The 22,799-nt window shown below is 43.3% G+C and overlaps 1 protein-coding gene across 1 annotated transcript in view; it reads left to right on the forward strand.

The window, feature by feature from the left end:
- Positions 1 to 5,051: 5,051 nt before the first annotated feature.
- Positions 5,052 to 22,799, forward strand: part of LOC141975967 (transmembrane protein 45B-like) — a 29,813-nt gene continuing 12,065 nt past the window's right edge. Inside the window, exon 1 of the mRNA XM_074936691.1 lies at positions 5,052 to 5,080. The gene's annotated coding sequence lies outside the window, so the exon portion shown is untranslated. The remainder of the gene's footprint in view (positions 5,081 to 22,799) is intronic.

Consider the following 22,799-nt stretch of genomic DNA (forward strand, 5'->3'; position numbering starts at 1 on the left):
ATACATAGAGAATTCTAAGCCTCATATCCCTGATAATTAGTATAAGACTCTAACATCAGTAGACAGGAGCCATGAGCAGCTGTGAACAGAAAAATCCAGACACTAGCCACTGTGCAGCTTTAATTTAACTTTCTGTTGGAGATAAGAGCCCTGAATGAGACAGTGACTTTGATGTGCCCTCTCTCTTTGGATTTTTAATTGGACTATCAAAAATATTAATGGACCATCTGGAAACATTATAAACACTTTTACAAATTAATGATACAGACCAGAGTATGCCTAAAATGAATTCTCCACCCAACTGCTCTTCAACAAAGCTCGGCTTTGCAGACCTTGCAAAGATGCTTGAGGATTTTCAGGCCACCCTATCAGTCACTTAAGGTTCTTAGCCTCATTCATAGAGACCTTGGGAGGCCCGAGAGCTTGGGAACTGTCTTGTAGAGCCAGTATGTCATTTTTCAACTGTACTCATCCTAAAGGAAAGGACAAGGATTCCAAAGCAGTGGGAGAAAATGGAGGTCATTTTGGTTTCCACTGGTCAAAATATGGTAAAGAATTTTTATGGAAAGTTTTGAAATTGGTTCTGTTCCATGGGGAGTGGGGGTGTTTGTTTATTTAAAATATTTCAGAAAAATATGTGACATTTGGGGTTTAATTCCCCCCTTATTTTTTGTTCCCTTCTCCTTTCCATTTTACCACTAACAAAGGTGAAAACCTGCAAACAAAAATGTTTCCTTTTTCCATTTTGTTGAAGGATAGAAAAATTTGGGAGAAGAGAGAACATTCTTTTTAAAAAGGCCTTTTTTAACCAACCGGCACCATTCCCCCACATATATACCTTCATTTGAGAATTTCAGTCAGCTCTAATTTTGATTTATCTACCCAAAATCTGGGTCTTGTTTAAACCTGACTTTTACACAGCATCTAAGGCCTCTTGGGGAAAATTGGAGACAATCTTGCTATTCTCTTTCTCTGATTACCATGTTGTTTAGTACTAAGGACACGTTTGAAATTGGAATTTTTATCCTTCAAGAGTTGATCCGCTTGGCTGCCCTCAGATATCACTGTAGTCGTATCACCCCTGGCCTGCTTGCTAAGCAAAGGAATTTTTATGTCACAGAAATCTAACTTCGGAACAGGCAGAGAATAACGAATATAAATGTGATGTAAAGTTACATAAAAACAAGATTAAAGAAGTGAATGGAAATAGAGAATCAAGTGTGTCTGATTCAAAGTTTCCCCATGGCGCGACAACTACATTTTACAATTCAGTTGCAGTCCAAAATACAATAGATACTTTCTTGCTCAACAGAACTGCTCATTGTATCTATCAACTTCACTGCACAAAACAATTCCTGTTAGCACTGCAGTTCCAAAGCAGCCATCGGTGGGCGAATTGCATTCTATTCCACCTCCATCATCAACACTATTATCTTCTAAGACCTACTTGCAGAATCCTTATTGCTGCTGGTGAAGTAAGTTCTTTCCCTAGAGCGTGTCAAATTCAAGGCCTTTCTTCCTATCTTCAAGACATTCAATGGTCTGGACCCAGGACACCTGGGAAGTCATGTAAAACTCTGGAAATGGTCAAGAACTCAGCTCCTCTGGTTCAGTAGGACTGTTTATTGCAAAGAAGCCTTTTTTGTGCAGGAGGCAAAGCCATCTTGGAAACCAATTCCAGACTGTGGAACAAATCGGCAGGAACAAAGAACTACCACAAACCTCACCATCTTCCATACCAAGGGTAACAGGAACATCTTTGGCTAAGCCTTCACTGATAAAAACACACAGAAGTGTATATATTCCTGTTGGATACACATACAATTTTCTTCTTGTGGAGAGGAAGAGACAGAGGAAAACCACTACACAACAGCTGTTAAAAGTTACATTATTTAGTGCACTGTGGAAGGCAATCGCATACCATGATGGGCACAGTAAATGAACCAGAATAGAACTGGAGAACACTCAGCCTGACTTCCATAAGGCAGGCTGAGTTTGCTTAATGGCCCATAGCTGCCAGCTTTTGACTTGTAAAATGCAGATTTGTCTGAAGAGTAATGTGGAACTTCCACAATATTTGACAATTTTTGTCTTGAACTCCATTAATAGCTACAGGACTTTCCAAAAGGGCAGAGGGAGTATTCTAACTGTTTCAGCATGAGCACATTCTTCCTTTACATTACTTACTAAATAAAATGAAACAACTTTGCAATTTGTTTCAGCTGTGACCACCGCCGCTTTGTATTTGCTTTTTGCAAATATTTTAGTTTCCCAGCAGCCATGTTTGTGGAAACAGGAGATTTTAAATACACAAAGCAGAATATTCACCAAACGTAAATTGTTTGAATTCACCATCACAAGCAAGTTAGGGAACAGAAACATACTATACGACCTATATGTCCAATCAAAAGAGCTTGAATTTTAAACACCCACGGTGAACTCTTACCAAATAAGCTACAGAACTGAAGTTATTTATTGAAGTGCTTTGATGCATAATTTGGAACAACATATATAAGGGAATCCAGATTTGTTCATGCACAATTTTCAAATAGAGGCAACCCGTTCAACTAAATTATTTGGTTTTGCATTTCTTTCCTGTGTCCTCTCTCACCATTTGTTTTAAACTCACTTGTGTCTTTTCTTCAACTTAGATTTTAAGTTCTGCTGTCTCTAACTGTATGTTTATATAGGGATTTACATGAAGGGGTTCTGATCCTGATCAAAGCTTCTGTGCATTACTGTAGTGCAACTAACAAATTACCTATTGTGAATTTTTTTTGTTCACCCAGCTCTTGCAAGGGCTCGAGTGAAGACATCAGGAGGCCACTGGGATATTACAGGTCACTTAACAGGAGAAACTGCATGTATGTGAGCAACAATTAAGAGAGAAGATATTCCTGCCACTTAGTCTTTCTTTAAGTAAAATTTGGATTGCTCCACCTGGATAAAGCCTGCTTGGTTTGCCCACAATACCACTCAACATCATGGCAGCTGTCTAAATGAGACATTTATATCCACTCATGCAGAAAGCTTCTACTGCTGGTTTGAACGGTACCTATGTGTCAGAATAGAAACAGCCAATGGGCTTGCATCTCACATTTTACAACATCACCTGTGTCAACAGTGTAAGATACCAGAAAAGGAAGCTATTACATTTTAATAATTTCCTCCCTTCTTCTTGAAAAAGACGTGTGAGTGGGAAGGTGCCAGGCCTGTATTGAACTGAGAGTTCATTTATGGAATGAGGCAGAAATATTTAAATTCCCTTACTGCATCTAAATGATAATGCCTACTTCCTTGCTGCAAATTCCCTGAGGCAGGTAGGTTTGCAAGCAGTGACACAGTATCTGTGCACTGATATGTGAAAGTGAATTACAGCTATGTCTGCCAGCACACGGGTTTTCAAGTACCACTGTTACCAACAGGGATAATACTACTTACCTCTCTCCCAACGGTGTTGTGCGGGTTAATTATATAACCTTTGTAAAGTACTTTGAGAGCCTGGAATGAAAGACTTTGTAAGTACACAGTATTATTATGAATGAACTCTGTTTTCTAGGATAGCTGGCCATTTATCTTTAACAGTCTATATGATCTTTCCAAAGTAACTTAGTGTCAAATATTCCCTGCTAAGAATTTAAACACCTTTTAGCTATATCTGTTTGTTCTCCACACAGATACAATTTATATTCCTTTGCAGCTTTCCTTTTAGTAAAGATCAGTCTTTGATTTTAGCAATGGAGAACTTGAAACCCGAGGCATTTCCCCAGTTTGAAATCTCTAGTAACGCTTTGTTGATTCTCTTTTATGCCTCCTCAGTGTTCCTGCTCCAAATCCATAAAGCACAATCATCTGCAAATAGAGTGATACCTATGCCAGGATTTATTCATTTTGGAAGATCATTTATCATAATATTAAATAAGGTCAGGCTGTTAACACTTCCCTGTGGTGTACCATTTTTAATATTATCTTAATATAACTTTCCCAACTCTGACATACCTAGTCTTTTGACTCAAAAATTCTCCCATCGATCCATCCATCCTTCCTTTTATCCCTATTGTACCTATGCTTTCTTTATTGCACACCAAAATTGGCGTGCTGGGTTCTATCCAAAGGATAGGGGCCCTGTTCACTGCTGTTCTGTACTCAGAATGATATTGGTTTACATTCACTTTTGACTGGTGTAGATTTTTACACAAAGTACAGGGCAATGGTGAATCTGAACCCGTTCTCATAGCTAAGGACCTCAAGGTAATCCATGTGGGAGCCTGGTAATTCAGTCTTTTGAATTATAAGAAAAAAAAATAGAGATCTGGGGTGAAATCCTGGTGCCATTGAAGTTAATAGCAAAACTCTCATTGATTTCAATGATCCCAAGATTTCACTCTTATTTGTTTACCAAAAATGTCCTTTTTTATTTAAAGAACATGTGTCACAAAACCACAGACTCGTGTAATAACTGAAAAGTAACAAAGCCTTGGAAGAAAATTAGATCCTAAATTAGAATGTCCAAGATATTCATGATTTAAAATACATGGCTGAACTTTCAGAGGTTCAGGACCTCCCGCTCTGGGATGCCTGGGGGCTCAGAACATCAGGATCTTTCCAGTGCTTTATAACATAATAAAGCCAGGGTTTATTTCCACCCCTCTCTTCTGTATTTTGTTTTAAGTAAAAGGAATGTGACACAGAAGCTATAAGACCATCACCCTAAACTTGTGCCAAGGGACTGGCCAGGCTGCATCCAGACATAGAAAACAAAGTGCAAATCAACGGCACAGGACAGAGGAAATACACAGGCAGAATGTTAGAAGTAACTGTAAATATTAGGAAATTTGGGGTAAAGGAAAATTCTCCCAGCTTCTTATGAAAACTCCAGCCATAACACTAATTAAAAGTGGGGACGGCCATTGACTAGAAGGGGTTTCCTTTTTTTTCCTCCCCAGAGGTTTGGACTCGGGAGAATGGGGCGGAGCCTTGTGCCTCCTCAGTTCCCTCCCTCACCTGTGCCTGCTTGCTCTGCGTCAGCCGCTCACCTGTACCCAGAGAGCGATAGGTGCGCTTGGGGCTGGAGCAGCAGGTAAAGTTCTGCGGGTGAGCGGACTGAGAGCTGGGGAGGGGAGATCTAGGTACCTGCAGGTTTTATGCTTCGTGTTTAGAGACCACTCCCCGGATTAGTCTGCCGGGGGCTGGAGAATGAAGAAAGGGGGTCTCCTGGGTTGGGAATTTTCTCCATGTTTAGAGGAGCGGAGCCGAACCCCTCTCTCTTATTCCCCCACCCAAGAGGGCTGCGCTCCGCTCCGCTCCGCTCTCTAAGCAGCCTGGGTCAGGTAGAAGCTCCGGGATACAGTTCCGTGAGTAGGAGGGTGTGTATCGCGGTGATGGGGGAAGGCTTTGCTCAGGTGAGTCTCATGCTAATGCCCTGGCCCGCCCTGCCCTTCCCTTCCCCCCTAAAGTGATAGCTTTCCCTATGGAGGGACGGGGGTTCCCCCCTCCCCCCACATGGATCCACCCCAATGTCCCAGTCTCCAGCACAAGCCCCCTCCATTCTTCTCCTTGGGATTCAGAAAGCAGCAAATAAAAGAGCCAGCACGACAAGGCAGAGCCCGGTGGTGTGGTTGCTCTGATGGTGACTCTGCCTGTGTGTGTGAGCCCTGCACTTCCTTCCTTCTCTACAGACCGATGTCACAGAGGGGTCCCTGGGCTGGGGAGTGTTTGGTTTGCGTTTGCTCTCGCTAACCTGGGGAGGCGGAACGGTGACCACGCCGCGTATGTCGTGGTAGCAAACTGATCAGGGAGCCTAGTGGTTAAAGATCTAGGAGCCTGGCAACCAATAACTTACAAGAAAGAAACCTCTAAACAATGTGAGTCGGCTGCACTAAGGTACACCAGGCTAATGGCAATTGAAAGCTTTGGAAGCAGGAGAGGAAAAGATCAACTTTCAATGACATTACGTGTAAAATGATACTTTCTGTCCTTGGCCACTTGGTCCTTGGACTTGCTGAGGATCTTGCTCTGTCACCGGACTAATGTAGCCTTATGATTCTCTTTCTTTAATCCTGATTCTTCTGCTCTGTCTTCTCTCAAACTAATGAGACGGAGCCTTTTCTTCTAAAGCCTAGAACAAAATCTAGACGAGATCCATATGTTGTTGAGCTGCTGGCCTGAAACGCATTTGCCCTCAGGCACTCTCTCTGTAGCATTGTCCAGAAATGTTTTATTCTTTTACAGTAAGTGAAAAATAAACAAATGCTTCTAGAGCAAAGAATAGCAGCAAGATCAGAGTCCAGAAATAACTCTTATCAAAGCTTGATACCAGGGGCAGACTTGCTTCAGCAAAAATTCTGATAGGAACAATAAGGAAGGGTATAAAAGTCATCCCCGTCATCTATTAAAATTGGTAACAGATCTCTTTTCTAGCATAAGGTACAACGTCTGATACAGAGTAAAACCCTACGTACTGATCTCAAATGCTCATGGAAGAAAATTGCTAACAACCTAAATTTCTAGGGTAGCATCTATGAGCAGGCTGCAGGTGTGCACCCCCTTCCCCCAGAAGTGACTTTCAGGCATTTTAGGTGTCAATTATATAATTAATTTGATTCGTTAGGTCTTTTTTTTTTTTTTTTAACCGAAGACTGGAAATTTTCCGAAGTAACTGTAGAATGAAGGAAAGTTGCTCCACTGGTCTTGCAGATTTTTTTCATCAGCCTAATTAGTTTAATAACAACTGTTCAAAACCGTCACAATTCTCCCTGGGTGCAGCTGGAGGAAAGGGATATATGAAAATGTGTGATTAATAGCATGAAATTCTGCAAAGGGGAATTTTAGCCTGACAGGGAGCACTAACAAACAAGCAAATAGATTCCCAAGGGGAGAGGTTGAAGTGTTTATATGATTATAGGGGTGTGTGAGAATTTGCAGACAAATACAGCATCATCCCAACGTTTAAATTTGATGTTACGCAAGGAGGATTTCAAGACAGGTAATGGGTGAATGGGGCAAGAGAAGGAAACAAGTTTAGGAACAACTTAAGTTTGTGAGAGTAGCTTTCTCCACACATCTCTTGTTGGTTCCTTTTATCATCTTTTTGCTCTCTTTATAAGAGTTGGGGGACATATTCTCACCATTTGTCTCTGTCTTCTCCCCCACATATTGTCCCACTGCATGAAGGTCCAGTGGAAGCACCTTTCCACCCTCCATCCTAGAGCATCCAGGGATTTCCCTACATCCCCCCTGCTGCCCAGTGGTGGTGTAAACCCTGCCTGACTTTCCCCAACTCTTCCCCCCCACCCCCCAAGTGGTCAACTAGTTACATGCAGTGTTTCCAGTTTCATCATTGGTTGGAAATGTGAATTGGAATTGAAACATGAATACACATTTAAAAAGCATGTACAGTGTATGATAAAAATACTTGTACCTGAAAAAGTAAAATAGGTTTGAAAAGTATGAACAAAGACTAGCTTCTTCACACAGCTGCTGTGTTTTCTGACAATGCTGGCACATTCGTTTTGGCAATGTTGGCCAACATTATAATTTCAAATTATGATTTGTAAGCAAGGTCTGAATGAGCTCTCCCCTGACAGCTAGTGATGAGCCAGGGGAAGGATTCAGGACCAGACTATTTATATGAACTCACCTACTCTGCTTAGGTATCCAGCAGACAGAGCTGTGCTGCCCAAGTGATCTATTTTGGCTGGTGTTGGGTTACAAATCATTTTAGAATCATAGAAGATTAGGGTTGGAAGAGTCCTCAGGAGGTCATTTAGTCCAATCCCCTGCTCAAAGCAGGACCAACACCAACTAAATCATCCCAGCCAGGGCTTTGTCAAGCCGGGCCTTAAAAGCCTCTAAGGATGGAGATTCCACCACCTCCTTAGGTAACCCATTCCAGTGCTTCACCACCCTCCTAGTGAAATAGTGTTTCCTAATATCCAACCTAGACCTCCCCCACTGCAACTTGAGACGGTTGTTCCTTGTTCTGTCATCTGCCACCACTGAGAACAGCCCAGCTCCATCCTCTTTGGAACCCCCCTTCAGGTAGTTGAAGGCTGCTATCCAATCCCCCCCTCGCTCTTCTCTTCTGCAGACTAAGTAACCCCAGTTCTTTCAGCTTCTCCTCGTAAGTCATGTGCCCCAGCCCCCTAATCATTTTCGTTGCCCTCCGCTGGACTCTCTCCAATTTGTCCAAATCCCTTCTGTAGTGAGGGGACCAAAACTGGACGCAGTACTCCAGACGAGGCCTCACCAGTGCCGAACAGAGGGGAATAATCACTTCCCTCGATCTGCTGGCAATGCTCCTACTAATACATCCAATATGCCACTGGCCTTCTTGGTAACGAGGGCACACCGCTGACTCATACCCAGCTTCTCGTCCACTGTAATCCGCAGGTCCGTGACCCCCACATTTTGGTATTGAATGTGGGGTCATGAAATGTTGTTGTTGATTTATGAGTAAAGGGCAGCCGAACTGTACTTAGCCTGCCCTGTTTGAAGGGGTCACCCTCAATGCTTAATTTTTGCCAGGACTGAGCCCTGGCACCTCTAGGCTTGGCAGTACATAGCTCCGGGCTTGCCACATCAGTTAGGAAAGTAAAAACCTTGCTTGAGTCCTGGCTCCTCTTTCATTACAAATTAAGCATTGGTCACCCTCAGATGAATTGCACTCGTGAAGCAAGAGGTTTGGATGGCAGATCCCAGTGGGGAGAGGTGGGTGGCGTGGGACGGGGTTTTGCTTGGTGGTGTGGGCTGTGCCTAAGAGTCACAGGCACTATTTGACTTGCCCCTCTCCCCTATTTAAAGATAGAGCTTATTAGGCTCTGCCATAAATATAAAGGGAAGGGTAAACACCTTTAAAATCCCTCCTGACCAGAGGAAAAACCCTTTCACCTGCAAAGGGTTAAGAAGCTAGGATAACCTCGCTGGCACCTGACCAAAATGACCAATGAGGAGACAAGATACTTTCAAAAGCTGGGGGGAGGGAGAAACAAAGACTCTCTCAGTCTGTGTGATGCTTTTTGCCGGGGACAGAAAAAGAATGGAGTCTTAGAACTTAGTAAGTAATCTAGCTAGATAGGTGTTAGATTCTGATTTCTATAAATGGCTGAGAAAATCAGCTGTGCTGAATGAAATGTAGATTACTGTTTTTGTGTCTTTTTGTAACTTAAGGTTTTGCCTAGAGGGATTCTCTATGTCTTGAATCTGATTACCCTGTAAGATATTTACCATCCTGATTTTATAGAGGTGATTCTTTTTACTTCTTCTTCTATTAAAATTCTTCTTTTAAGAATCTGATTGCTTTTTCATTGTTCTTAAGATCCAAGGGTTTGGGTCTGTGCTCACCTATGCAAATTGGTGAGGATTTTTATCAAGCCCCAGGAAAGGGGGTGTAAGAGACGTTTCCAAACGGACTCTTTCCCAGTAATATACCGGTTACACGTTTGGTGGTGGCAGCGATAAAGTCCAAGGGCAAAAGGTAAAATAGTTTGTACCTTGGGGAAGTTTTAACCTAAGCTGGCAAAAGTAAGCTTAGGAGGTTTTCATGCAGGTCCCCACATCTGTACCCTAGAGTTCAGAGTGGGGAAGGAACCTTGACAGGCTCCATAGAGAGTCTTTTTGTTTTGTTTTAAGTCCTCACTAGAGCTGAAATCACTAATAATCAGGTCTAAGTGCTTAGACCTGCTGCAGGACAGCATTTCTGTGGAAATGACAGTCCAGCCTGCACTCACTGTGTGGCTCTCCCACTGAGAGCTGAAATCACTGAGTGCTAGGCAGAACTTCAAGAGACCGACTCGCAGAGGTCACAGTGGCAGCAGAAGGTGATGGTACAGGGCCATCAGCAGTGGAGTGAACGGTGGCACAACAAACACCAGCAGCCAGAGTGAGTGACCAGAGCAAGTGGTGAGCAGCTGGACGACCAAGCATGATGCCTTCTCCCAGGATGGGAGGTGAACTCATGTGAAAGCACCTCTGAACTCCAGGTCTTCACTGACCAAGGACAACAACTATGAGTGGGATGCAGTAGAGGGAGAAGGGAGGGGCATGTGAAAAGAACATTTGTTTGTTGGACTACGTTTTAGTGACTTTGCTCCAGAATGCTAGATTTGTGACTAAGAAACATATATAAATATACATTTCCTAGTAAGCAAAGATTTTTTTTTTTTTAAAAAGTTGCTATCTTGAGAGGTCATTATCTTGGGGAGTTTCTGTAATAAACATTTTTATTATAATTAATTTTAACATAAGAACGGCCATATTGGGTTAGACCAATGGTCCATCTAGTCCAGTACCTTGTCTTCCAATAGTGGCCAATGCCAGGTGCTTCAAAGGGAATTAACAGAACAAGGCAATTACTGAGTGATTCATCCTCTGTCGTGCATTCCCAGCTTCTGGCAAGCAGAGACTCTCAGGGCAAGGTGTTGCATCCCTACCCATCCTGGCTAATAGCCATTAATGGACATATCCTTCATGAGTATCTCGTTCTTTTTGAACCCAGTAATAGTTTTGGCCTTCCCAATATCCCCTGGCAAAAAGTTCCACAGGTTGACTCTGTGTTGTGTTTTAAGAAATACTTCCTTTTGTTTGTTTTTAAACATGCTGCCTATTAATTTCATTGGGTGACCCCTAGTTCTTGTGTTATGTGAAGGAGCTTATTCACTTTCTCCACACCAGTCAAGTCATATCTCCTCTTAGTCCTCTCTTTTCCAAGCTGAAAAGTCCCAGTCTTTTTAATCTCTCCTCCTATGGAAGCTGTTCCATACCCCTAATCATTTTAGTTACCCTTCTCTGTACTTTTTCCAATTCCAATATATCTTTTTTGAGATGGGGTGACCAGAACTGCATGCAGTATTCAAGATGTGAGCATACCATGGATTTATATAATAAAAGTGGAGGAGCTTGGATTGCCAGACCGATCAGCAAAGCCAATGCTGACAAACTATGTGAAAAGGCTGCAAAACACAAATCCTCTAGATTGCATGGAGATGCAGAAAGCCTTATAAGCCAGTCATTGTCACAGCCAATTTTAGAAGTACTTAACAAGGTTGTTAAAAATGCTGGAGACACAATTTATTCAAACAAACATGGCTGTCACATCATACTTTCTCTTTAAGCAAGAGATACCACGCTCTACACACTGGAGGCCAATGTGAAGTGCATTGTCATTTGTTAATTCTGAAGTTGGATACTGCTTCTGACCAAAGACCAGCAAATGCTCACTATCTTTCTGCAAGAAACTCAGCTGACATGGTTAGAAGCATGTGGTGCAACAGTGAAAGACTCCGCAGTTGAAAAAGTAAAGAACTCTCTCACCACATTCAGAAAATGTGCATACATGGCTGATGAATGAATCAATGCAAATAGGTGTCAAGTATTAAGTCACTGCATATGGTATCTTGATGTCAGTCGTAGGCCAGTAGATGAATTTCTAGATGTTCAGGTTATAGAAGACACATTGGCTGAAACTCTGACAACACACGTCTTAGAGTTAAATGCTTGTAAATTGAACTTCAAAGAGATGGCTGCTTGTGCATTTGATGGAGCTGCAAACTTCTCTGGAAGACATAGTGAAGTACAAAGCTTGTTCAGAGAAAAGTGTAACTCTAAACTCTCCTATACGAACTACAGAGGCTGTCTACTCCAACTAGCACTAGTACGAGCTACAGAATCTTCAAAGGCATTTAATATCGTCATACTCTTTTTTTTTTTTTTTTCTCGCCAGCAAGAGTCCAAAAGGAAAAAGTCCAAAAATCATCTTGGAAAATATAGATGATACACTGGGACTGAAGTTCAAATTAGTCCAACCTGGGAAAACCCGCTGGCTTTCTCCATGAGTGATCCTTGGCTATTGTCTTAAAATTACTTCAACCATTATTATTGGCTTTGGAAACTACCGAGATGGGACGGATCTAAGTAGTTAGGCTGGTGGACTCCTTTTGCTACTAACTTCAGAAAAGACAATTGCCATTCTCTCTCTTGTAAGTCCACTGTTGAAACCACTTGGGTCATTATACAATGCCATCCAGGCATCTTCTACAATAGTAGTAGATCTCTGTCCAGCAATGGAAACTACACTTGTATCAATCAGAGATATCTATTGAAAATGCACTGGAAGAAGCAAAGACTTCAGTTCAGAAGTTGACTAATTAAGGCACTTTTTGTCCTCTTCATTTAAGGAGTTAGTATAAGCCAGCTGAAAAAGTAAAATACACAGACTTGATTCTTACATGGCTACAACACCAACTTCTGGATTCTATCAACCTCTACGTAGCTTTTACAGATGCCTGTCTTACAAAACACTGACAGTTGAGTGGAGGTGAGGCACTCCCCGCAATGGGGCTGCCATGTGACCAGGACAGAATAGAGAATTTGAACACAGAGTGGAATATCTTACGATGAACAAGTGTAGATTTAACTTCAACTTCTTTATCATCACTAGTGGTTCAACCTAATTTTTGTGCTATGTTTCCTGGGATGAAAGAAGTAGGAATTCATCTCTTTCTAGTCCCAGTCATGACAGCTATAGCTGAGTGTTCTTTTTCCTCATTGAATAGAATTTTGTTCTGAAAGAAGTCGCCTTTTGCGTGATCACGACCATATCATGAAGGACTGGAAGTACTGGACACATGAGAAGCCACCAAAAATGAATGCACTGCATTCAAGAAGTTCATTAACAGAGTTGTGCAAAATTACAACAGGAAACCAAGATGAATGTAGACATAGTGCTTCATACTAGGCTTGTGTAGCCAACTTTAATTTGTGAGATTTTAAAAACATGAGTTAAATCTAATAAAATGGTTGTGAACCATTTTTCAGTTTTTACTATGGTGCCATACTACCTACCTTCACCCTAATGGTCCCATGCCTCATCAGTCCTCACTCCTCCCCATGTATTTTTAAACACTCCCCCTAATTTCAATTCCTGAGGAAAATGCTGAGAGCATCCCAGCCTATGAGGTTTCACTATACTCTGACAAAGAGGAACCAGACACTTAGTGAGAACATCTGGAGTATAGAAACTACATGGGGAAGGAAGGCCTCTTCTACCTCAGCTGCCCTAGTGTTGCCACTCCCTGATGGCTGTGGGAAGAGGAGCAGTATCCTTCAGGGGCTGGAAGTAGGGAATAATATTGCACTGGCCACTGGGGGCTTGCAATAAATGAAGCAAGTGAGCTTGCCATGTGTAGCTGCCTCTTATAAAGCAGAGGCCAAACAGAGCTGGTTTGTGAGCTAGGTCCTTTTGGCTGGAAGCTGCCATCCTTTGCTCTAGAATCTTAGCTTTCACCTAACTTTTCAAATGCCATCTAGGAGTAACCCATACAGTGATGCCTTCCAGAGCCTGCAGGCAGCCTGGAACAACAGCCCCAAGAAGTGTGAAATGCTGCCACCCATCCCAATGGGTTATTAGCTCTGAGGACTGATGAGAATGTCCTTTCAATGTTAATTACTTCACTGTAGCTCGAAGCATGCAAAAAAGCAGTGGGATGATCCCGTTACCAAGATCTGTGGTGAGTGGCATCTCAGTCACCTCTCCAGTGGATGTAACTTGGTTTATGGATGGAGCTCGGGGGGGGGGGGGGGGGGAGTGACACTACTCTTTTCCAGTTGACTGGTCATCCAGTGAGTTGTTCATAAACGCTTGAACAAAAAATAACGCCTAGAACTGGCACAGGTTATTGACCATTATTCCTATAGAATATCTGTTGACTCGTCAGAGTTTAAGGCCAGAAGGGATCACCAGTTCATCTAGTCTGACCACCTGTACATCACAGGCCACCAACACTACCTAGCACCTGCACATTACACCCAACCACTGAAACTAGGCCAAAATATTACAGCCCACAGAAGACTAGACTATTAGGTGCCACAGGCAGAGAGTAGGAGGGGCTGAGGCACACCACTGCCCAACGTCATTAAGTGAGCTTACCCAGATGATCCTGGCAAGTGACCTACACCCACATGCTGCAGAGGAAGGTTTAAAACAAAACAAGCTCACTGCCAGTCTGACCTGGGGAAAAACTCCTTCCCAACCCCACATATGGTGATCAGTTAGACCCCGAGCATGTAAGCAAGAACAAACCAGCCAACCACCTGAGAGGCAGAATGCCCGGTGCCACCTCTGTCCTATCTCCAGCTGTTACTATTCCTGATGTTTCAGAGGAAGGTGGGTTTGTTTTAAATCCCAGAATACAGTGGGGGGAAAGGAATCTCTTCCTGACCTCTGCAGATGTCTGGCTGAAACTGTGAACCATGAGTTCTTAGGAACATAAGACCTAAATGGAAAGTGAACCCCAGGGCTGTTGAGCTCTGCCCACTACCATCACATGCAATCCTGTCATACACTTGCACTCAGATTTGTTCAGCATGTAAATAATAAAAGTGTACTCATTTCTGGGGGCAGAGAAAGGGTGAGCAGCTCTCATATAAAAGGGATTTAGTTCTTTTTCTGTTAAGCTGCTGGCAATTAATCACCAGCAATAGAGGTCACTGCCATCTGCATGGCTTCAAACCATGCACCTACAGAAATTCAAACTTTCCCTTTTATTTCTAATCTTTCCCACCCACCTTTGAACAAGTTTGCAGGTAAAGAATTGAGAGGCTCTTGGAAATCATACCCTCTCCCCTAGTAAAGCACTTGCTTGAGGGGAATGACATTGTGAGAGAATGGGAGGCCTTATTGAGCTTTGGGTCCCACAATAGAATCATAGAATCATAGAATATCAGGGTTGGAAGGGACCCCAGAAGGTCATCTAGTCCAACCCCCTGCTCGAAGCAGGACCAATTCCCAGTTAAATCATCCCAGCCAGGGCTTTGTCAAGCCTGACCTTAAAAACCTCTAAGGAAGGAGATTCTACCACCTCCCTAGGTAACGCATTCCAGTGTTTCACCACCCTCTTAGTGAAAAAGTTTTTCCTAATATCCAATCTAAACCTCCCCCATTGCAACTTGAGACCATTACTCCTCGTTCTGTCATCTGCTACCATTGAGAACAGTCTAGAGCCATCCTCTTTGGAACCCCCTTTCAGGTAGTTGAAAGCAGCTATCAAATCCCCCCTCATTCTTCTCTTCTGCAGACTAAACAATCCCAGCTCCCTCAGCCTCTCCTCATAAGTCATGTGCTCTAGACCCCTAATCATTTTTGTTGCCCTTCGCTGGACTCTCTCCAATTTATCCACATCCTTCTTGTAGTGTGGGGCCCAAAACTGGACACAGTACTCCAGATGAGGCCTCACCAGTGTCGAATAGAGGGGAACGATCACATCCCTCGATCTGCTGGCTATGCCCCTACTTATACATCCCAAAATGCCATTGGCCTTCTTGGCAACAAGGGCACACTGTTGACTCATATCCAGCTTCTCGTCCACTGTCACCCCTAGGTCCTTTTCCGCAGAACTGCTGCCTAGCCATTCGGTCCCTAGTCTGTAGCGGTGCATTGGATTCTTCCATCCTAAGTGCAGGGTCCTGCACTTATCCTTATTGAACCTCATCAGATTTCTTTTGGCCCAATCCTCCAATTTGTCTAGGTCCTTCTGTATCCTATCCCTCCCCTCCAGCGTATCTACCACTCCTCCCAGTTTAGTATCATCTGCAAATTTGCTGAGAGTGCAATCCACACCATCCTCCAGATCATTTATGAAGATATTGAACAAAACCGGCCCCAGGACCGACCCCTGGGGCACTCCACTTGACACCGGCTGCCAACTAGACATGGAGCCATTTATCACTACCCGTTGAGCCCGACAATCTAGCCAGCTTTCTACCCACCTTATAGTGCATTCATCCAGCCCATACTTCTTTAACTTGCTGACAAGAATACTGTGGGAGACCGTGTCAAAAGCTTTGCTAAAGTCAAGAAACAATACATCCACTGCTTTCCCTTCATCCACAGAACCAGTAATCTCATCATAAAAGGCGATTAGATTAGTCAGGCATGACCTTCCCTTGGTGAATCCATGCTGACTGTTCCTGATCACTTTCCTCTCATGTAAGTGCTTCAGGATTGATTCTTTGAGGACCTGCTCCATGATTTTTCCAGGGACTGAGGTGAGGCTGACCGGCCTGTAGTTCCCAGGATCCTCCTTCTTCCCTTTTTTAAAGATTGGGATAGATCAAAGGATCTCTAGTTAAACGTTCCGGATGTATTTCAGAACTAGAACCAGGAGTGAATAGTGTTGATTCAGGGGGCCATTATTCTATAAAAGCTGAGCAAGATCTAAATATACATAGAGAAACCTGGAGGACTCCACAGTATCTGACCAGATAAGTGAACTGGCTTATTTGTCCAATTTCACTGCCGGGTCAGTTACTACCAAGTCTAATTACTGAATGTTTGGAACAGATGTGAACAGCGCAGTATTGCTATACACATTCAGGTGAGCAGGAGTTGAAATAGTCCATTAACACCGAGGTTTGGCTGGCTTTACTTTAGAAGCTGAATCAAACTGGGTGTTTGTTGCAAGAGATGCACTTGCACCAAGAGTGGCAGGATGGACACACAAATCCTGTCTGAGACTTTCCTGCAGCTTTTGCTAGTAAAATGTATGAGTGAGCTAAATTCATGTTGAGGTTGGAAGACTGCCTGTAATTCACTTGAATTAAGTGGCTAGCGGTTCCCTTAAGACTGCTAAAATGATCCTTCTAATGCCATGCACGCACGCAAGAGCCATAGGCACTGTTCTCAACCCGACATGGTACCTCCCATCAACACCAGTGTAGTTCTTCTGTAGGGCATGGTCTGTGTGTGAACCTACGTGCATGATTTTCGTATTCTGAGTGAGATGGGAGGGTGCGGAGTGGGTCTCTGTAAGCTATTTGCTACAGTGGCATACTGGACTTTGGACTTTATTTTTCATTGTACACAGCCAGGAACCAGATTGTGCAAGATGAAGTGTTATTGACAGGCTAAAGGAAACTGATTCCGGAAGGATATGTGCAGCGGTCCAGTAAAGCAGATGAGACCCTTGGAAAGCTCCAGAGGCTCCAAATTTGGCCATGAAGAGGTCCTCTGAGGCAGTTCTGGTGAATTGGAAGAAGCAGGAGAGAAGCCTAATGACCCTGGGGAAAGCTGAAGCTGCTGCATGACAGTGCTGGGTAGGAGGAGAAGGGTCTGCATTTCACTAAATGGCAGGCGGGGGGCAATAAAAGATTAGATGTTTGCCTGAGTGATCTATCTTGAGATGGGACGAGTGTTCCAAAGTGATCAGGAGTGTGGAGTGAACTGGAAGGGTGAGGGGCCAGAGGGATCAAGGTGTCAGGAGGGGGGAGATAAAGGAGATGGGCAGAATTGGGGCAATTGACTCCAGTGGTGGCAGAAGAGGGGGTGGATGTAGAACTGAGTGGCAGAGCAAGGAGGTGGGAGATGGGGAAGGGCAGAGAAAGTGGAACTGGTGGTGGGAATAGAAGAAAAGGAGGGCGGCTGGAGAAGGAGGAGGTGCAGGAAGAGACTGACCCAGAAGTGGTGCATTCAGAAGCAGGGGTGAGCAGCAGCTGGCTATGTCCAGACACTGCTAATTCCTTGGGAGAACGGGGAATTAGCAACAGCACAAGAAACAAACTGAGCTGTGAAAGTGATCAGAATTGAAGCCCCAGGTCAATGATTAAGGCGACTAATAGCATGATACTGTAATAAACAGGCGGTAGAGCAAAGTTCGGTAATTAAAGTGCGTGGAGAATCAGGTGTGCGATGGAACAAGCAGGTGAACTGACTAATGGAGTAAGGAGGAAATCAAGTTAGGGCAAGGCAATTTCTGAAAAAGCAGCCTCTAATTTTGGGTGCTCAAGGTGAGATGCCTTGGGCCTGTTTCTCAGGAGATATTGAGCACCCACAACTCCATCTGAAGTCATTGGGCTGTTTTGGCTTATGTCTAATGTGGTAGTGCCAAGGACCCCAGACAAGGATCAGGGCTCTGTTGTGCTTGGGACTTTACAAACAAATAACTCAGACCATGGAGCACTAGGATTTAGACAATAGGCAAACGGTGAACGACGAGAAAAGGTACAAGTTAACAGTATAGACAAGTGCATTCAGGCATGTTTGTATTCCCAGTGGTTACATATTCCAGACAGGTTACTGTGCCCTATTCCCTGCTCCAGAGTAATCAGAGCAAGACTCTGCACGGAAATGCTTGACAGCCTATTGCTTTTTTTGTGCTTACCTGAGTCTCTGTTGACATTGGCACAGAAACACTGCAAGCAGCTCTGTGCTGGGCAGGATGAGTAAGGACACATGATCATTCTATTAGTCTCAGGGTGGGTCAGTCACGTGGGGAAACGTTAGTCCTATCTTGGTACGCTTAAAAATACATTGAAGATCATTTTCTACTCTCCTGCAAATGCATTTTGATTCTGGAACAGGTTGTGTGCAGTCTGTTTAACAGGGCAAAGTATGTGGCCTTAACGTTCCATGCCTTGACGTGTCTGTGCATCTATTAATTATGATGAGGTGATAACGTTCTGGCAGCACCCATTTTATGGGGCACACCTTTAATTGACATTAATGTCCAGCTGCTAGAGCTCTCATACAGGCTTATTGTGTGGTCATCTATTTACCCAGAAATCTTATATTTTCAGCCATCTGCATAGTGTATATGTATGTGGCCTCTTTATAGCAATTTGGGTAGGTGGTTGGTGTTTCTCCAAGGAAATAACGTGCCTAATACATAAAACTGTTGGATTTACCCATATTGATGGTAAAGGATTCTGTGTTTGGCTCATTAAACACAAAATGCAAATGTACTCACTTACCAATAATCTCTCCCCTTCAGCCATGGAGTGAGGCAGTCTTTCATTGCTTTTGTAACAGCTGGCCACAACATTGCTGTCAAATATGCAGGACAATAGTATTTTATTGTATGGGCTAGTTCCATTCTACGAGTAAATATCCTCGTATAAGAGCTACTTGCAGGGATAGCAATATATCTTTATTGGTAGCTCCTATCTGGTGGTTTTGTAGGAATGGAGCCCAGGACCTCAGCAATGGAAGAAAAGTCCTCTACCTCTTCAGCTGAAGAAGTAACTGTACAATAAACAGTAAGAAAACTAGAGCCAGCACTGAACAATGACCATAACGCTCAAGGCTCGTCTACGTGTGAAAGTATCACTGGTTTAACTGAAGGCGATGATTTAAACCAGTGCAAGGCTCTGTGTGAATGCCTTTAGTTTGGTGTAAGGGTGGCGTATTTTGCTCTACCTTAAGTTGATTGGGGACACGTTTAAGTTAAACTGAAATAAGTGTCCACGTGGGGATTTGCACAGGTTTTGTGGTATTAAGGGTGGGGCTTTCCAGAAAGATAACCTAGACAGGGTGCTGTGAAGCTCTTGTTCACCTCAGTTGGAGTACTGTGTCCAATTCTGGGTGCCACACTTTAGGAAAGATGTCAGCAAATTGGAGAGAGTCCAGAGAAGAGCAACAAAAATGATAAAAGGTTTAGAAAACCTGACCTATGAGGAAAGATTTTAAAAACTGGGCATGTTTAGTCCTAAGAAGACTGAGGGAGGATCTGATAAGTCTTCAAATATGTTAAGGGCTGTTAAGAAGAAGATGGTGATCAGTTGTTCTCCATGTCCACTGCAGCTAGGACAAGAAATAATGGACTTGTCAAGGGAGATTTAGGTTAGATATTGGGAAAATCTTTCTAACTATAAGGGTAGGTAAAGATCTGGAGTAGGCTTTCAAGGGAGTTTGTGGAATCTCCGTGACTGGAAATTTTTAAGAACAGGTTGGTCTAGATTTACTTGGTCCTGCCTCAGCGTGGGGGGCTGGACTTGATGATCTCTGGAGGTCCTTTCCAGCCCTACATTTCTATGCCCAGCCCGTTGGAACCAGATATGGAATAAAGAATTGCTCCTGGAAGCACCTTAAGCACTGAACACCACAGGTTTAATTAAATTAATTTAAAAACCAATTTAAACTAAGCCAGTGCAACTTTGCCATTTAAACAAAGTCTCAGCCAGTCAAAGCCCTACAGTGATGCAACTGTCTTAAAAACTTAGCCCCAGACATCCTCTACATGATGGGAAACCCACATGGGACCAGAATCTTTAGAAGGATATTGTGGATTTTTGGCCGTGTTGGTTGGTTGGTGTTTGTATTACCGTAGCACCTACGAGCCTCCGTAATGAACCAGGACCCCATTGTGCCAGGCGCTGTATAAACACAGAACGAAAAGATGGTCCCTGCCCCTGTTGAGTAGTGGAGTGGAAAGGGCCCTAAAATATGAGGACGTTGAGTCCTCTGCTGGTGCTTAGCGCTCTCTGCACAGAGGGTCTGTGTTTCTGCACTGCCTCCTAGGCCCCACTACCCAGCTCCATAGCAACACAGCTCTGATGGAGCCAGGCTGCTGGGAACTTTCCAGTCAGTGCCTTAGTGAGCCTATACTGATGGTATTTTGTGTGAAAATCCCTGTGGAGTTGGTGAGCTGAGGGGATGGGAATGGTGAGTTGCAAGGTCAGATCCAGCTCTGAACTCTGCAGTTCAGCCCCATCTCATCATTGCTTGCTATTTAAATAAACTAATTCAAAGCAGCAAGATATATATGGCTGCTGCTTACTATTAAATGTAAGTCTCTTTTTGAGAGAGAGAGAGACTAATAAACAGAAGAGAAACATTTGGGTGCATTGAGTTTCAGCTTCAGCTATTAATTAAAAAAGCCTGATTGATCATCCTGGCACAGCTGATCAGTAATTATGCCAGATGGTCTTCCTGACATATGCTCAAGGCTAGATCAAATAGCTAACAGTTTCTTCACCTTGTTAAGCAAACTAGCAAAAGGCAAACAGGAACATACTGTATTTAATTGCTACAATTCTCCTAGGAAACCAGTCCCCTGATTCACCTATGTAACTGGATGTGCGTGTGCTCCATGACTAAGTGAAACACTGGGACTCTCAACCTGCTGTTCTCTGTGTTAACAGGTGAAAAGTTCATTCTGTGATATTGAAACTGTGGTGCTATATAATAAAGCATGGTCATACATCAGAGTGTCACTCAAGATCTGTAACTGTATTATCCTTCCTGTCACTCTGTATAAACTGAGGGATCTGTTTTACACCTTTCTTTTTTTATCCCTAAATCTTACTGTACTTCATTCCGTCTTTTGAAATCCTCTTTCCCCCTCTGTTCTTATAACCCCAGCTCTTGTCTGTCTCTTGCTTTCACTGCTGCAACTGCCTCTTCTCTGGACTCTCCACATCCCATTTTGTGCCCACTTGAGTCTATCCAAAATGGTGCTGTCAAAATCGTCTCTCTCCCCACTCCGCCCTCCCGATGCTCTGACTGCTAGTGTCTCTTTGCATCTCTTCACTACTTTCCACTCATGCACCAAGTTCAGACTTGTCTTTACCTTAAAGACCAGTGACCTTCCTATTCACAACTTTGCGCTCATTCTTCCTCTGTTCCTAACAATCCTCTTGGTCTTTTGTTTTGCAGCTAGTCAGAACTTGCCATGCCAAACACAAATAGAAGCTGACCTCTGAAATCAGTTTTCTTCTTAACCTATCCTCTCCATTTTCAAATGATTTCTGAATTGCACGCTTTTCTGTGCCGGGTTAGGATCTCGGTGCAGGGTGTTGAACTAGCTAAACTATGTCTTACAAATAAAATAAATTATACATTTAACCTGTTGCTTGGCTAGTGTTCATGGCTAAATCTGATTTTCTTAGACTACATCAGGATGTTCACTGTGCCACTTGGACAAATCATTTTCAGTTGATGTGCTGTCTTAAAAACACTTCATCAGTCATGTCATGTTTTTGCTTCCAGATCAGATGACCATTTTTAATTGTGGAATGACGCTGTTATGAATTTCTGAGTGAATAAGTAGTGCTGAAATTCACAAAACTTTTGGTATTGGCAAACATTCTCACAAATACCCAGCTGTTTTTTGAACACTTGCGGGTAATTAACAAAAGACCACATGGTTCATAATAATAAACTGAGTTTGGTGTGTTTCATCATGGAAATATTACTCTCTTTCTCTCCCTCCCCACTAGAACTAGTCAATAGTAAGGATGCCTGTGATGCAACATTTGTAGAAGGACCAGTTCATTGCAGTGGAGATTTCAGGCCCCCTCTTCTGCAGGAAGTTCAGCACAGCAGCTTATTAAGCAGCATTGGTGCAAGATTTGAGGGGTATCTTGCATGTGGTTAGAAAATGGCAGGGAGGAGCTATTACAGTTGAGTAGGGAAGATGGAAGGTAAAGGATGGGTGGGCCGAAGCTGCACCAATAAGGGGAAGTTTGAAGGCAATTCCGGATGCTTATTTGGTGAAGGGGGAGACTGGCAAGAAGATGTGCTAGATATGGCAATTTCTTGCAATATCCTTGAAAAAACTAATTGCAGTAAGTTCGTGTTGTTGTGGGCAGGGATTGTATTTAACCTCTCCAGGGGGGAGATGTGCCTGATGTAAGAAATGGGAGTTCAAAAGACTATCTTGAAAATGTGCCAATGAGTATGGACTTTTGAGACAATAAGTGTGAAGTGGATTTCCTGGGGCATCCCTAGGGAGAGGTTAATGCAAATTACCCAACTCCAGTCATGCAGAAATCTAGTCTTTTAAAGCTTTATCCTGAGGAGAGGGTCTTTGTCTGCTGATTACCTGTTACTTGAGGCCAAGATCAAAGGCCCAAACTGCATAAAGAAACAGCTGATCTGCCCAGTTTTTGTTCGGGTTCTGAATTCAAGACTGATACAAACTTGTAACCAGCAGGGAAAACCCAGTTGTGGGTTCTGAAGGACTTAAATCTACCAAAGCCCAAGGTTGGAGGTCGGTGTGACCTTTGGTAAGCTTTTTAGCATGCGAGTA

The sequence above is a fragment of the Natator depressus genome, chromosome 22 (genome assembly GCF_965152275.1).
Source record: "Natator depressus isolate rNatDep1 chromosome 22, rNatDep2.hap1, whole genome shotgun sequence".
NCBI classification, from domain to species: domain Eukaryota; kingdom Metazoa; phylum Chordata; order Testudines; family Cheloniidae; genus Natator; species Natator depressus.